The following is an 18,280-nucleotide window of genomic DNA, read 5'->3' as shown; positions in this document are numbered from 1 at the left end:
CAGGTCAGTATCTTGATAATTAAATGGAATTCTTAAAGGAATATTTCAAAATTTTGGGGGGGAATTCCACTCTATATTATTCTGATGAGGATACTGTAAGATCTTCAGAAGGTAGATACTAAATTGACTAACTTTCTAAGCCCTGAAATACAGTTTCTAAAAAATTAGTTGCTCTTTCACAAATGTGGTAAGTGCTTAAAATCTGATGGGATAATAAGGCAGCCCTAACTGTATTTTCAAACTAAATTACGAGGTTTAAAAATAAAAACTATTTGGCAGTGGAGAAAGGACTATTCTAAATTGCTATGGAATTAGAGCTTCAAAGGCTAGAAATAAGAGGTTAAAATTCATATCACTGCCTACTTCCCAAGGGAATTGCAGTGTGACAAGGCCATTTTACTAGCAACTAACATATTTTCCTCAAAAAATATTGAGCTTCCCTTTCTTTGTCCTTTTTTTTTGATTCCTCTCTTTCTGTCAGCCTTTGCTTATTTATTTTAGGTTATAACACTAGGCAACTGGCTAAGTAGTGGGATGGGCACTGGACTTAGGATCAAGAAGACCTAAGTTCAAATTCTGTTTCTGATACTTTGATATGGGTTTGACCCTGGATAATTCAGTTAATGTTTCTGTGCCCCAGTTTCTTTATCTGTAAATTAAGGGGCTTGAACTTAAGGAACTTCCAGTTCACTTCCCTCTAAATCTGCTATTCTATTATCCATGTATGAAATACAATATTTTTGTACTGAAATAAATGTCAAAATTTTGTTTTAAAAATATCTGAAATTTCCCATCATATGTTGCTTGAGAATTATTTATGATAAAAAAGGACTACCCTCTCCATACTCAAATCACTTTTTTTTTTCTTTTCTGCTCTGTATATTTATTCTCTCAAGAAAATGAAAACTTTCTGAGGGAAGGGACTATCTTGTCTTTGTATCTTCTTTACCTTATTGAACTCAATTGAGAATATGGAAGTAGCTTTGTGACCATAAGGAATTCTTAATCTTAGTGCCTTCCCTCTGTTGATTATCTCCAATTAATCCTGTATTTATACTATTTGTGAACATTGGTGTTTACATGTTGTCTCCCCATAGAGTATGAGCTCTTTGAGAGCGAGGACTGTCTTTTGCCTTTATTTGTATCCCCAGTGTATAGCACGATAGGTGGCATTTAGTATATGCTTAATAAATGCTTATTGGCTGACTGATTATGTCTTTGGAACCATCTCCTGATTTGAAATTTCCTAGATAGTCCAAAATTCACCTGTGCTGGTCTAAAAAGATCTATAACTCTACTGATCAAAAAGTATCAGTACTTGCTTGTGTAACTCCTGTAGCTGAAGAATCAGCAATTATATCTGAAAGTGATATGAATGTGTCCTCTTATTTTCTTTATTGGGTTTATTAGTCATTTTTAATCAATTTTTCTTTTTCATGATAGTGATGTTAATTTCCTGAGAAAATACTATTTTCCCTATTCAGCTTTAAATCTTACATTTAATCTTCTTTAACACATGGAATCTAATCCTTCATTCTTCTGCTGCCATTTGACTGTGTTTCTGCCAGGCAAGCACCAGCTACACACACACACACACAGGCATGCACTCACACAAGCACACACTCGCATACCTTCTATAATAGGAAAACAGCAGAGAACAAGACTGAACATGTTTTGCAAGTTTACCAAGTTTGGCTGCAGTTACTCAAACACCACCTCTAGCCCTCCATTATCCTACCTATGAAATACCCATGCTCTTTAGGGATAATGATATTTCTGTAGCATTCACTGACTTTTTCCTAACAAAGCAGAGGAGGTCTGGTATATTGCCTAGAAGGCCATGCTTGAAGTGAGGAAGACTTGGATTCAAATCTCCTCTGTGCCTCACATAGCATACAATCATGGCCTAGTCACTTAATCTCTCAGTTCCCTAGGAAACTTGGACACAGACAAGTGGTTGATATGCATGGAGAGATGGGAGTTTCTATACTGATATTTCCTCACACCAATGAAATTACAAGTCTGGATCAAAACCAAAACAAAACAGCAGTGTACTGTATTATAGAAATGAGACCACTTTGCTGCAGATTGCTTTCTGATACCATTTACAAAATAACAAAAAGTTTTATTCTCCTATGGTAGTTTTGGCTATATTCACCATTAAATAAATCATCTTGAAAAAACATCAAGAAAGTTTTATGATATCAACATGTTACCTCAATTGCATTTTCCTCCTCTCTTTAAAATCAAACAGGTAAAATGTTACAGATTTAAAAATAGAACACATATACACACATATGCATATATACATATATATATATGTACATATATATATATATATGTACATATATATATATGTACATATATATATATGTACATATATATATATATATATATATATATATATATATAAAGATATAAGAACAAAGTAGGTTATATAATTTTGGTTATATTAGTGAGGAAACATTAAAATAATAATTGTAACATATATATATGTGTGTGTGTTTGTCTGTCTATCTATCTATCTATCTATCTATCTATCTATCTATCTATCTATCTATATCTTTAAGTTTTGTAAAACTCTATACAGTAGAGTGCTATGCATTAGAGTAGGTGCTATTATTATCCACATTTTACAGGCGGGGAGACGAATATTCAAAGGAACTTTCCCAGGATCACACAGTTAGTTAAGTGTCTGAGGTTGAATTTGATTCTAAGTCTTCTGGATTCAATTTCAACACTCTATCCACTATATCATCTATCTGTTTCAACAATAATAGGAGCCTTAGGAACTTTTTTTTTTCACTTTTAACAACATTTTATTTACTGACCAACAAAGTAGTTCTAAAACCGTAGCTTCTGGAAGAACCATTTGTTTTTGCCTGTCTTGTACCCTTTCTCAAATTTGACCTTGGCCTCCCTCCTCCCCTTACGTTTCAGTGCAGGGTCACGGAACACATCCTTCTCAATAGCTGTTTTGTCCAAGGGAATGTCCACAGGGTATCTGGTGGGCATGAGGTGGTTGTAGTTATAAACTTTCATGAAGGACTGGATTTTTGATCTCTTGGCAATCTTTGCCCATTGCTGCAGTCACTTTGCGAGGGTAGCAGTTCAATACCTGCAACCAAGACATGACTATAGGGCCTGTTGGAGGTCCCATCATCAATGTTCTTGACGATGACGGCTTTGCACCCGGAGTACCGCCCAGCCAGGACCAGCACCACCTTCCCAGGTTTCATGAACTCGCCCATTTCGACACGAAGCGGGTTGCTGCTGGAGCCAAAAGTGCTTAGGAACTTTCCTGCCCCGAAAATCATATGAACAGGACAGAAAGCATATAGCATTTGCCTAGGATTTCAGTTCAGCTATATTCCTTGATGCTGTTACTCTTTCTGATACTCTGAACTCCCTAATTATGGTACCTGGTTTTTCTTTCTTTTTTTCTTTCCTACCATAGCTGATTAATCACTCTGGACTTGAGCCTTTGTCTGCCTAGCATTTGCCAAATGCCTTTTTCCTAGTTCCATTTCAGGCTTCAGTGTTGCTGGCTTGTATGGTCCCATTAGATACCCATGACCTAACCTTCACAGTAAAATTATGTTTCTATCATATGGACAGATCAGGAATTTCATGTGATGACTCACTTTCAGAAGGTGCTTAATAGAAAGAAACTAATTGGCTCTTTTCATATCATTTTCTTTGGGAGTCAGATATTCAACTTCTATTTCTACCCAGGTTGGTGACTGATCATACTTACAGATATGTTTTGTGTTCTTATGCTTCCTTTTTTTTTTTTTTCACCTTCTCTGCTTCAAAATAAGATAGGGACAGGACTCATGATTTTGTCGGTATAGACAATTCTCAGAATTAGGCCTAAAGAATCTAAGGTTCAAAATACAGGTTATAATGAACCCTCTCTCAGACTTTTATACATTTTTATACCTTTACTGAGAATCATCAATGGATACAAAAATCAAGGATACATGATTTAAAAAGTAAGACTTAATAACAGCTACTGGGGATGGGCTTCTCTCACCGGTCTTTCTGTCCCTCACATAATCTTATCATTGTTCCTTTTAACAAGAACCTATATGTAAACAGTAAGTTTTACCCAAAATGTTAAAGCAACAATTCCTCCTCCCAGCAATTGCTTTTATCCCCCATATGATTAATATCAAATCAGCCCAAAGATCGATTGGCAATTCTTAAGGAAAAAAAATCTGTATGCCTTATGATTAAGCCTTAGACTCTCTCCCCTCCCCCTACTTTTTCTCTCTGTTTTTAACCTAGTGTTTTCCTTGCTTTTTCTCTCCCCAATTCCTTCATATTTTCCGATTTCACAGAGTTAAATTCCTATTATGTCTACTCTACTACAAGAGGGTACTTCCTCTTATTAGATCTGCAAAGAACAATTGGCTTTTAGTAGAGGCCCAAGGGATGAAAGGCAAAGGCAGGACAAAGCCCATTATCCTCCTGGATTTGGAAACTCCCTGTACTGATGAAGCTGGGCCCTTTCTCTGCGTCATAGAAAGATGTCTTAAGCACTGAGAATTTCAAGTTACTTGTCAGTAGAACACGATGAACCCAAGTCTTCCTGACTCTTATATCAGCTTTCTATTCACTACACCACGTTGCTTCTCATCTTTAAGGTAAGTGCTTGTCAATATTACTTTTCCTTCAAACTTATCATATAAATTAGGGGTGATTGCATGTGTTGGTGGTTCATTTAAAAAATCCATGTCTTTAATAAGTTAGCATTTTATGTTCATTGCTAAATAGGACAGGTTGGAACCATGGATATAGTAGAATATTCAAACTCTTAAAAGTCTTTCAGAATTTTTACAACCAGTCTCTCTGATAAAAGCCTTATTTCTAATATATAGAGAGAATTAAGACAAATTTATAAGAGCACAAGCCATTCACCAATTGATAAATGGTCAAAGGATATGAACAGACAGTTCTCAGATGAAGAAATTAAAGCCATCTATAGTCATATGAAAAAATGCTCTAAATCGTTATTGATTAGAGAAATGCAAATCAAAACAACTCTAGGGTACCACCTCACACCTATCAGATTGGCCACCATGACAAAACAGGGAAATGATAAATGTTGGAGAAGATGTGGGAAAATTGGAACACTAATACATTGTTGGTGGAGTTGTGAAATGATCCAACCATTTTGGAGAACATTTGGGAACTATGCCCAAAGGGCTACAAAAATGTGCATACCCTTTCATCCAGCAATAGCACTTCCAGGGCTATATCCCAAAGAGATCAATCAAATGGGAAAAGGACCCACGTGTACAAAAATATTCATAGCAGCTCTTTTTGTGGTGGCAAAGAATTGGAAATTGAGAGGATGCCCATCAACTGGAGAATAGCTGAGCAAGTTGTGGTATATGAATGTAATGCAATACTATCATGCTATAAGAAATGATGAACAGGTTGACTTCAGAAAAACCTGGAAAGACTTATATGGTCTGATGCTGAGTTAAGTGAGCAGAACCAAGAGGACTTTGTACACAATAACAGCCACATTATGTGTTGACTAAGATTGTTAAACTGAACCCTTCTCAGCATTACAAGGATCTATGACATCTCCAGAGGCCTCGGGATGGAAAATGCAGTCCACATCCAAAGAAAGAACTATGGAAGTCGAATCGCTATCACTTATTTTTACCTTCTGTTGAGTTTTGCTTCATCTTTTTGATGGCTCCTCCTATTGGTTTTCATTTTTACTTACAACTTCACTAATGTGAAAATATGTTTAATGGGTATGTAAATGTAAAGCCTATATCAGATTGTGTGCTGTCTTGGGGAGGGTGGGGGGGAGAGGGAGAAAAATTTTCAACTGAAAAGCATATGGAAGTGATTGTTGATAAATCAAAATAAATTAATAAAATTTAAAAAATAAAAATTAAAAAAATTAATGTTTGATTGACTGTAAAAAAAAAATCTTTCATAGAGAAGGGGCAGGTTATGTGTGGAAATATAGAGGGTAGAGCTCTCAACTTGGAGTCAGGAAGACTTGAGTTTGAAGCCTCTGTCAGACACTATCAATGTCACTCAAACAAATCATGTCTGTTTCATTATTTCCTTACTAATACAATTAGAATAACAATAGCACCTACATCATAGAGTTGCAGTGAAGCTCAAATAAGATTACACTATATATATTAAACCTAATGCACTATATAAATCTTAGCTATTATTATATATCTTGTGGGGAGCAAGCAGGCTGTTAAGTTCATGTTTGTAGATTGGGCCCAAGTCCAAGCTTTGAACTAGATAGAACTTACAGAGTTTATGGGTCCAGGATTTCAGAGTAGGGGAGAAAGGAGAGTAAAAGTTTCAACTTGTCCACCAGGTTTATAAGCCCTAGGGGGATTAAAATAGACCAACAATAATTGTCAGGCAATGTAGTCATGGCAGTATGGTTAGGACTCAAGGACTCAGGTTAGAGCCAGCCAATGTCATGCATTCTGAAAACCTCAGGTCCAGAGGATCCAAGCCATAGGAATAAGATCAAAGTCACAGGATGCCAAGGTTACAGAGAGCAGACATTAAATGCTTAATAGCAAGCTCTCTGGAAAAAAAAAACCAGAACAAATAAGCCAAAAATGTATGTAGGAACCACTTTTAAGTTTAGTGTGCATTAAATGACATTTTTCCATCTCTTTCTTCAGTTTAGAAATCAACAAAACAATAAATCAAGTCCTGACTCATAACATTTGTCAACTTATAAAGTACAAATGCTCATACTGAAATTTTAACAATCAGTTGTTTGAGTTGGCTCCAGCAGCCACAAGTAATGGGAGGGAAGATGATTTTGCAAAAGAAACACACACACATATATATTTATATAACATACATGTTTTATGTAATAATTTGTACACATACATATATAACATCTCAGAGGGAGTAGGGGTAGAGTAACAACCTGTATCCAATACCCAGTAATATTTTTTAAATTTTCAATAATTAAAATTTTACCCATTTTAATATGTCAAAAATCTTTCCAACATTTTGCATTGACACTTAACATAAAACTTAATAATACTTAGTGAGATCAAATGGCAGATCACTAACCCAATCAGGGTTCTTGCTTCCTAGTATCACATTTCTCTCTACTTTAATAATAGTGATAATAATACATTTAGGAAGGACTTTATTGAATGCTTTTAACTTTACACAATTAATTAAGATGGGAATTTTTGAATCACCAACATAAGGCAATATAACTCAAAACTGAAGATTTTGGAGTCTACAGAAAACATTCCATCTATGTTATTCCTTTATATGTTTGTCAGCAAAAATTTGTATGAATTTTATTTGTATAAAAAACTGCATAGAATGAATGCAGTTTTTACTTCTAAGAACATGTACATCTGTTTGTGGGGAATAAAAAGAGAATTGAAGATAGGACCATTAACAAACTTTGCTGTGTCTCATAGTGGAGTACACTAAAAATTGAGGGTTTTTAATTTCTAGTTTAGTAAAATGAAAAGCATCTATTAAGCATCTACTATGTTCCAGTCACTGTTTTAAGAACTCAGTATACAAACAAAGGCCAACAGAAAAAAAAATGTTCATTAATAATTCATTCGCAGTTTCATTAAATCTACCATTCTTGAATGTAGATGAATTCTTTTCCCCCTAAAATTATTTGAATTAGATTGTTGGTATATGTAAATGGCAGAGTAGGCCTGCCTTTCTGAGAAATCTGTGGAAAAATGATTATATAGACTTTAGCAGTGAATACAAACCATCAGCTGTGCTTTTAGAATGGCCTCTGTAGCTGTCATCTAGGTGCAATCAAAACCTGTGGAGATCCCCATTCCCATCACTACTACTACAACTACCAACCAATTACCACTGTCAGGGAAGACAAACTAGCCTGTCTGAAGCAACAACCCACCCTGAGAGAGTGGCAGCATGCATCAGGGAAGTCAAACTACTGCCACTACTTTGACCACTACTTCACCTGAGCTCCCACTGATGACAGCCCAGAACCTACAGCCCAAGTGACTGGAAATAGACATTGGAAAGTGCTCCCCAAATCTCCAACCCTGGTACAAGTGTGGCTTCCTCAGTCATTATTAGGGGAGCAACACTTATGGAGAATAAACCTGGTGATAGCCTCCTTTGGTGTTATATAACCTACTTCTCAGTAGCCACAATTCCAAAACCTAAAAAGAAATCCTTGGCATTTCCAAGTGGTCCAACATCAGAAATACATTTGGTTTAAACAATTAAAATGACATTTAAGAAGATGCTTGACCATCTGCTTTATGGCTCATCCCAAGGACCACCTAAAGTTTTTCCACCTGGCTTACAGCTGAAACTTCCTATGTGTTGAGAGCAGGAACTATCTATTTTTTTTTTTCTATCTGTATCCCCAGTGTTCATAACATGGAACTTTGAACATACTAAGAGCTTAATTTTTTTTCATTTATTCATTTTTTCTTTTTTTAAAAAATTTTATTAATTTATTTTGATTTATCAACAATCACTTCCATATGCTTTTCAGTTGAAAATTCCCCCCCCTTCCTCCACCCCACCCTCTCCAAGATGGCACACAATCTGATATAGGCTTTTACATTTACATCCATTAAACATATTTTCACATTAGTGAAATTGTAAGTAAAAATTAAAACCAATAGGAGGAACCATCAGAAAGATGAAACAAAACTCAACAGAAGGTAAAAATAAGTGATAGGATTGACTTCCATAGTTCTTTCTTTGGATGTGGACAGCATTTTCCATCCGAGGCCTCTGGAGATGTCTTAGATCCTTGTAATGCTGAGAAGGGTTCAGTTTAACAATCTTAGTCATTGCATAATGGCTGTTATTGTGTACAAAGTCCTCTTGGTTCTGCTCACTTCACTCAGCATCAGACCATATAAGTCTTTCCAGGTTTTTCTGAAGTCAGCCTGTTCATCATTTCTTATAGCACAATAGTATTCCATTACATTCATATACCACAACTTGCTCAGCCATTCTCCAGTTGATGGGCATCCTCTCAGTTTCCAATTCTTTGCCACCACAAAAAGAGCTGCTATGAATATTTTTGTACATGTGTGTCCTTTTCCCATTTGTTTTATCTCTTTGGGATATAGCCCTAGAAGTGCTATTGCTGGATCAAAGGGTATGCACATTTTTGTAGCCCTTTGGGCATAGTTCCCAAATATTCTCCAAAATGGTTGGATCATTTCACAACCACCAACAATGTATTAGTGTTCCAATTTTCCCACATCTTCTCCAACATTTACCATTTCCCTGTTTTGTCATGGTGGCCAATCTGATAGGTGTGATGGGTACCTAGAGTTGTTTTTGATTTGCATTTCTCTAATCAATAACGATTTAGAGCATTTTTTCATATGACTATAGATGGCTTTAATTTCTTCATCTGAGAACTGTCTGTTCATATCCTTTGACCATTTATCAATTGGGGAATGGCTTGTGTTCTTATAATTTGTTTAATTCTCTATATATTTTAGAAATGAGGCCTTTGTCAGAGAGACTGGTTGCAAAAATTCTTTCCCAATTTTCTACCTTCCTTTAATCTTAGTTGCATTGGCTTTGTTTGTGCAAAATTTTAATTTCATGTAATCAAAATTATCCATTTTGCTTTTCATAATGTTCTCTATCTCCTGTTTGGTCATGAATTCTTCTGTTCTCCATAGATCTGATAGGTAAACTATTCCTTGTTTTCCCAGTTTACTTATGGTATCAGCCTTTATATCTAAGTCATGAACCCATTTTGACTTTATTTTGGTATATGGTGTGAGATTTGGGTCTATGCCTAGTTTCTGCCATACTTTTTTCCAGTTTTCCCAGCAGTTTTTTTCAAAGAGTGGGTTCTTATCCCAGAAGCTGGGGTCTTTGGGTTTATCAAATAATAGATTACTATAGTCATTGACTACTGTGTCTTGCATATTTAATCTATTCCACTCATCCACCTCCCTATTTCTTAGCCAGTACCAAGCAGTTTTGATGATTGCTGCTTTATAATACAATTTAAGATCTGGAATTGCTAGGCCACCTTCCCCTGCATTTCTTTTCATTAGTTCCTTTGATATTCTGGACCTTTTGTTTTTCCAAATGAATCTTGTTATTATTTTTTCTAACTCTATAAAATAATTTTTGGTAGTTTGATTGGTATGGCACTGAATAAGTAAATTAGCTTAGGTAGGATTGTCATTTTTATTATATTAGCTCGGCCTACCCATGAGCAACTGATGTTTTTCCAATTATTTAGATCTGATTTTATTTGTGTGAAAAGTGTTTTGTAATTGTGTTCATAGAGTTCCTGGGTTTGTTTCGGAGGTAGACTCCTAAATATTTTATAATGTCTACAGTAAGTTTAAATGGGATTTCTCTTTCTATCTCTTGCTGTTGGGCTTTGTTGGTAATATATAGAAATGCTGATGATTTATGTGGGTTTATTTTATAGCCTGCAACTTTGCTAAAGTTGTTTATTATTTCAAGTAGTTTTTTACTTGATTCTCTAGGATTCTCTAAGTATATCATCATGTCATCTGCAAAGAGTGATAGCTTTGTTTCTTCTTTGCCTATTCTAATGCCTTCAATTTCTTTTTCTTCTCTTATTGCTAAAGCTAAGGTTTCCAGTACAATATTGAATAACAGTGGTGATAATGGACATCCTTGTTTCACCCCATCTTATTGGAAATGCTTCTAGCCTGTCCCCATTACATATAATGCTTGCTGAAGGTTTTAGATAATGCTATTTATTATTTTAAGGAAGACTCCATTTATACCTATGCTTTCTAGTGTTTTTAATAGGAATGGGTGTTGTATTTTATCAAAAGCTTTTTCTGCATCTATTGAGATGATCATGTGGTTTCTGTTGGTTTTGTGTTGATATGCTCAATGATGCTGATAGTTTTCCTAATATTGAACCAACCCTGCATTCCTGGTATAAATCCTACCTGGTCATAGTGTATTATTCTTGTGATAAGTTGCTGCAATCTATTGCTAGTATTTTGTTTAAAATTTTTGCATCTATATTCATTAGAGAAATTGGTCTATAATTTTCTTTCTCTATTTTGACTCTTCCTGGTTTAGGTATCAACACCATATTTGTATCATAAAAAGAATTTGGTAAGACTCCTTCTTCACCTATTTTCCCAAATAGTCTATATAGTATTGGAATTAATTGTTCTTTAAATGTTTGATAGAATTCGCATGTAAATCCATCTGGCCCTGGAGATTTTTTCCTAGGGAGTTCATCAATGGCTTGTTCAATTTCTTTTTCTGAGATGGGGTTATTTAAGTATTTTACTTCCTCTTCGGTTAATCTGGGCAATTTATATTTTTGTAAATATGTATCCATTTCACTAAGATTGTCAAATTTGTTGGCATATAGTTGGGCAAAATAATTCCTAATTATTGTTTTAATTTCCTCTTCCTTGGTGGTAGCTTCCCTTTTCATTCTTGATACTAGTAATTTGGTTTTCTTCTTTCTTTTTTTTAATTAAATTAACCAAAGGTTTATTTTTATTGTTTTTTCATAAAACCAGCTCTTAGTTTTATTTATTAGTTCAATAGTTTTCTTAATTTCAATTTTATTAATTTTTCCTTTGGTTTTCAATATTTCTAATTTGGTGTTTAGTTGAGGATTTTTAATTTGTTCTTTTTCTAGTTTTTTTAGTTGTATGCCCAATTCATTAATCTCCTCTTTTTCTATTTTATTTATGTAAGCATTTAGAGATATAAAACTTCCCCTAAGAACTGCTTTCTGCATCCCATAGGTTTTGGTATGTTGTCTCATTATTGTCATTCTCTTGAATGAAATTATTGATTGTTTCTATGATTTGTTGTTTGACCCAATCATTTTTTAGGATTAGATTATTTAGTTTCCAATTATTTTTTAGTCTATCTTTCCATGGCCCTTTATTACATATAATTTTTATTGCATCATGATCTGAAAAGGATGCATTTAATATTTCTGCCTTTCTGCATTGGATTGTGAGGTTTTTATGCCCTAGTACATGGTCAATTTTTGTGTATGTGCCATGTACTGCAGAAAAAAGTATATTCCTTTCTATCCCCATTCAGTTTTCTCCAGAGGTCTATCATACCTAACTTTTCTAATGTTCTATTCACCTCCTTAACTTCTTTCTTGTTTATTTTGTGGTTAGACTTATCTAGTGCAAGAGGGGAGGTTCAGGTCCCCACTAGTATAGTTTTGCTGTCTATTTCTTCCTGTAACTCCCTGAACTTCTCCTGTAAGAATTTGGATGCTATACCATTTGGTGCATATATGTTTAGTAATGATATTACTTCATTGTCTATGGTGCCTTTTAGCAGGATGTAGTTTCCTTCCTTATCTCTTTTGATTAGATCTATTTTTGCTTTTGCTTTGTCTGAGATCAGGATTGCTACCCCTGCTTTTTTTACTTCAGCTGAGCATAATATATTCTGCTCCAGCCTTTTACCTTTACCCTGTATGTGTCACTCTTTTTCAAATGTGTTTCCTGTAAACAACATATTGTAGGATTATGGTTTTTAATCCATTCTGCAATCTTTCTGTTTTATGGGAGAGTTCATCCCATTCACATTCACAGTTATGATTACTATCTGTGTCTTTTTCTCCATCCTTTCCCCCTTTTATGCTTTTCTTTCTCCTTTTTCCTTTCCCCCTTCACTAGTGTTTTGCTTTTGACCACTGCCTCCTTCAGTCCCTCCCCCTTTTATCCCTTTCTTCTTCCTCCCTTTTTCCCCCTCCCTTTTCTTTCCCCCCTCCTTTTCTTTCCCCTTTTCCCTCCTACTGCCTATAGGGCAAGTTAGATTTCTATACCTAACTGATTATTTATGCCCTTCTTGAGCCAAATCTGATGAGAGTAAGGTTCAAACAATGCTCCCCCCTTCTTTCCCTCTGCTGTAATAGGATTTTGTGTCTTTTCCTGTAATGTAATTTACCCTTGTCTGCCTCCTCCTTTCTCAGTACATTTTCTAAGATCAGATTGATCCACTTATTTGGATCCATTTAACCCACTTGATTAGATTTTTTTTTATCATTACATCAAAGTCAACTAATATCCACCCTCTTTATGTATACTTCTTTAACAAGGAGTAATAACAATACAGTTCTCAAGGGTTGCAAGTCTCATATTCCCTTGTAGGGGTTTAAACAGCCCCCCCTTATTAACAACATATTGTATCTTCTGTCCCATTTACCTTTTTAAGTCCTTCTTGAGTCCTGTACTTGAAGATCAAATTTTTTGTTGAGCTCTGGTCTTTTTATCAGGAAAGTTTGGAAGTCTCCTATTTTGAATATCCACTCCTCCCTTGAAAAATGATGCTCATTTTTGCTGGGTAATTGATCCTTGGCTGCATTCCAAGCTCCTTTGCCTTACCATGTTCACCCTGCGGTCTTTTAATGTAGAAGCTGCAAGGTCCTGTGTAATCCTGACTGTGGTTCCATGATATTTAAATTGTTTCTTTCTGGCTGCTTGTAGCACCTTCTCTTTCATCTGTTAATTTTGGAATTTTTCTATTATACTCCTTGGCATTGTCAATTTGGGATCTCTTTCATGTGGTGATCAGTGGATTCCTCCTATGCTTATTTTCACTTTCGGTTCTAGGACTTCAGGGCAGTTTTCCTTTATGATTTCCTGAAAGACACTGTCCAAGATCCTTTTTTCATCATGATTTTCAGGTAGTCGAAAAATTTTTAAATTGTCTCTCCTGAAATGATTTTCCAGGTCGGTTGTTTTACCAATGAGGTATTTTATGTTTTCATCTATTTTTTCATTTTTTTGTTTCTGTTTGACTGATTCTTGCTCTCTCATAGAGACATTAGTTTCCATTTGTCCAATTCTAGTTTTTAACAGATTGTTTTCTTCTGTTAGTTTTTGTACTTCCTTCTTCAATTGGCCAATTGTGTTTTTAGGGACTTGTTTTCTTCAGTGTACTCTTCTGTTAGTTTTTGTCCTTCCTTCTTCAATTGGCCAATTGTGTTTTTTAGGGACTTGTTTTCTTCAGTGTATTTTTTTTCCAATTGGCCAATTGTATTTTTGAAGGACTCTTCTACCTCTCTCATTTGACTTTAAAATCCTTCTTGAGCTCTTCTAAGAAGGCTTTTTGGGCTTCAGACCAGTTCATATTCCCTTTTGTTGTTGCAGATGTGGGTTTGTTGACAATGTTGTCCTCTTCAGAATTTCTGTCTTGATCTTCACTCTTCTCATAATATGAATCTGTATGTTTCTTTTTACTCATGGTGTTTCTTTATTCCCTGGCCTTTAAAGAGATTGAGCTCTCCTGCTGGGGAACAGAGGTACTGACCCAAGCTTCTTGTGTTGGGAGCCTAGGTCTTGGTCACTGGCTTTTTGTGCTGGGGCCTCTTAAGTTGGCAATTAGAGGCTGTAGGTTTCTGGCAGCTTACCTCGTGTTGGGCTGGAATCAGCAAGGCTGGAACTTTCAGGCAATTCTAGGTTGCCTGCTTTTCCTTTCCTTTAGCTTTCTTCAGCTCCTTTTAGATGGGTGCTGCAGGGTGTTTATCTGCCTGGGGCCCCCTGCAGTGTTGTCTCCCTCATTTCTGCTAATGCACTGGGAGATTCCTTTTCAGTAGAGTGCTGAGGCACCTGGTGGTTTTCTGAGCTGGTTTCCACCAGTTCCCCCTGCCCTCACTGAGGCATTAGGAGGTCCAGGTGTCGGTGTTTGCCTGTTTTACCACCTGGCTTCAGGATTTCTTCACAACTGGAGGCTGCAGGGCTCTGACAGCTCACCTGGGGTTGGGCTGGAACCAGCAAGGCTGAGGCTTTAGGAAGCCATTAGGTTGCTTTGTTCACCTCCTTTCAGATGAATGCTGCAGGGTATTTATCCACCTGGGGCCCCTTGTAGTTCTGCCTCCCTTATTTTTGCTGAGGCACTGGGAGACCCATTTGCTGGGCTGCTGCACTGCTGCTCCCTGTCTTTCTTCTAGTTCAGCTGTTCCAGGGTTTTTTTCTGGGGTGATATTTTCTGGGTTTTCAGAGGTTGATAGGGCAGAGAGCGACTACCTTTTCACTTCGCCATCTTGGCTCCCAGAAGCGGACAAGAAAGTATTTTCTTCACTAAGATTTTGGACTTCCTTTTCCATTTGGCCAATTTTGCTTTTTAGACCATTCTTCTCCTCATTGGCTTTTTGGACCTCTTTTGCCATTTGGGTTAGGCTATTTTTTAAGGTGTTATTTTCTTCAGTATTTTTTTGGGTTTCCTTTAGCAAGCTGTTGACTTGTTTTTTTTTATTTATTTTTTTATTTTCTTGTATCACTCTCATCTCTCTTCCCAGTTTTTCCTTCACTTCTCTTACTTGCTTCTCAAAATCCTTTTTGAGCTATTCCAAAGCCTGGGACTGATTCATATTTTTTCTTGGAGGCTTTGGGTGTAGTAGCTTTGCCTTGGTTGTCTTCTTCTGCTTGTATGTTTTGATCTTCTTTGTTACCAAAAAAAGATTCTATGGTCTGACTCTTTTTGCCAGGTTTGGTCATGATCCCAGCCAATTACTTGAATTATAAGGTCTTTGTTAAGGTAGAAGTCTGCTTCTAATGTGGAAAATGTATGAACCCCAAGCTTCAGGGGTTTGTAAAACTGTTTTCAGAGATACTTCGAGGGAATTGTAAATTTTCAGTTTTTGCAAGGTGGTGTGATAAGGGGTGAGGTGTTTACTCCTTTCTTGGCCTGTGTTGTGGTCTATTAGTGACCATAAGTGCTCCTTTCTGTCCTGGAACTGTCAGAAGGGTTTCCTCTGCACAGTCACTATAATCTCCACCATGCCAATGCTCCTCCTTGCCCCAGGACTGCCCCTCAGAACTGTGACCCAGATTCAAGCAGGGGCAAAGCAAGAGATTCCTGCCTCAGTGCTGGCAAAGAGATCCCTTCAATCCTCCTCTGAGCAGCCACCAGATTCCCCCTCAGTCTGTGGGCCAGAAGCTCATGAAGCAGCCACCACCCGGGGCAAGCTCAGGGACTGGAGCTGAAACCACCTTGCTTCTCTCTCTCACTACAGAAACAGACTTTTCCTACTGACCTTCTAAGTTGTCTTCGGTGTTTGTGGGTTGAGAGGTCTGGAAACCACCACAGCTGCCAGTGATTCAGTGCTCTGAGTTCTGCTCCAAGTTTGCTGCAGCCTGCATGCCTGCATCAAACTGTGCTCCTTTCCCAGCTCAGTGTGATATACCTTTCCAATCAACCAACCATCCAGGTTGTCTTGGGCTCAAAATTTGTTTCACTCTGTCTTTTTGTGGGTTCTGCTGCCTTAGAATTTGTTTAGAGCCATTTTTTTCATAGGTATTTGGAGGGGTTTGGGGGAAAGCTCAAGGCAGTCACTGCTTTCACTCTGCCATCTTGGCTCTGCCCCACCTAAAATGTTTTTACAAACCTTAAAGTAGACATAAATGCAAGCTGTTATGATGGCAATGAGATGAAGAAGAAGAAGAAGAAGAAGAAGAAGAAGAAGAAGAAGAAGAAGAAGAAGAAGAAGAAGAAGAAGGAGAAGGAGAAGGAGAAGGAGAAGAAGGAGAAGAGAAGAAGAAGAAGAAGAAGAAGAAGAAGAAGAAGAAGAAAGAAGAAGAAGAAGAAAGAGGAGGAGGAGGAGGAGGAGGAGAGGCAGTATTTGAACATAGACCCTCTAACTTCATAGAGAGTGCTCATTTTATTTAGGAGCTATCTATAGAACAACTTAAATATAACTCAAGGAGTAAGATTTCACTAGGGGAATAATGATATGAGGAAAAGAGAGGGAAGAGAACTATAATGAAGTGAAAAGAACACTGGATTGGAAAAGAAACTTTGCAAAGTTTATAAAATTGTAGGGGTTTGATTAAATCACAGTTATCAAACATACAGTCCTGAGACAGGATGTAACTGTAAAATATTTAACAAAATACATAAATGCAATAAAATATAGATAACATTACATACACACACACACACACACACACACACACACACACACACACACACACACACATATATATATATATACAAATTTTTAAACCCTGACCAGGTCTCTGAAATATGTTTTCCTTACACGAATCTCTTCTAGCCTCCTCTTTTTTTTCCAATTGGATTAAGTGAATTGCCCAGGGTCACACAGCTAGTAAGTGTCATGTTTCTGAGACTGGATTTGAACTCAGGTCCTTCAGACTCCAAGACCAGTGCTCTATTCACTATGCCACCTAGCTGCCCTTCTAGCCTCCTTTAATAGACATTTCTTCCATCTGCCCTACCATGGTAAAGCACAAGTACAAATTTTATTTTCTTAAATATATTTTTATATTTTTAATATTTTAAAGCAAGGTAATAATGTGATCAGCTGTAATCATGGAGAGTAATTGAAGTATGTAAACTAAGCTGAAAAACAGAAGAAATAGAGTTTCTAACAAAACTAATTAACCCTACAGAAAAAGAAATTACTGAATACTTCAATGAGCTCCCTTTAAAAAAAAAATCCCTAGGGCAGCTAGGTGGCACAGTGGATAGAACACCGGCCCTGAAGTCAGGATTACCTGAGTTCAAATCTGGCCTCTGACCAAACATTTGACAGGTACTAGCTGTGTGACCCTGGGCAAGTCACTTAACCCCAATAGCCTAAAAAGGAAAAAAAAATCCCTAGTATGAGATGGATTTACAAGTGAATTCAAATAAATATTTAAATAACAACTAATTCCTATACGACATAATCTTTTTGGAAAAGTAGGCAAAGAAAGAATCTTTCCAAATTCCTTTTTGACAAAAGTATAGGTCTAATACCTAAACCAGGAAGAGCAAAAACATAGAAAGAAAACTGTAGACCAATATCCCTAATGAAAATTGAATGAAAATTTTGAAATAAAATACTAGCAAGAAGATTACAGCAATATAGGACAAATATCATACACTGTGATCAGGTGGAATTTCTACTTTGAACGTATAACTGACTTTAGCAATAACAAAAACAACAAAAATAATATGTTTATCTTAACAGATGAAGAAAAATCTTTTGAAATATTACAAGATACATTTCTATGAAAAGAAACAACTAGAAAGCATAAAAATAAATGGAGGTTTCTTTGAAATGATAAGCAATATCTGTATAAAACATTTTTTTCTAATGATCATAACCTGAAAGTCTTCCCAATAAGATGAGAGTTGAATCAAGGATGTCATTTATCATGACTATCATTCAATAGTGTACTGCAATGCTAACTATAGCAATGAGTAGAAAAAAGAAATTGAATGAATTAGAATAGGCAACAAGGAAAAATAAAACTGTTACTCTTTGCAGATGACA

General features: G+C 36.3%; 1 pseudogene; it reads right to left on the bottom strand.

Annotated features, from left to right (window-relative positions):
• Positions 1-2,844: 2,844 nt before the first annotated feature.
• On the bottom strand, positions 2,845-3,258 carry LOC110204829 (large ribosomal subunit protein eL27 pseudogene; annotated as a pseudogene).
• Positions 3,259-18,280: the final 15,022 nt, after the last annotated feature.

Source organism: Phascolarctos cinereus, unplaced genomic scaffold (assembly GCF_003287225.1).
Source record: "Phascolarctos cinereus isolate Bilbo 61053 unplaced genomic scaffold, phaCin_HiC Scaffold_4;HRSCAF=312, whole genome shotgun sequence".
NCBI lineage: Eukaryota > Metazoa > Chordata > Mammalia > Diprotodontia > Phascolarctidae > Phascolarctos > Phascolarctos cinereus.
The sequence above is the reverse complement of the archived record's forward strand: the minus strand, read 5'-3'. Positions and strand labels throughout refer to the sequence as shown.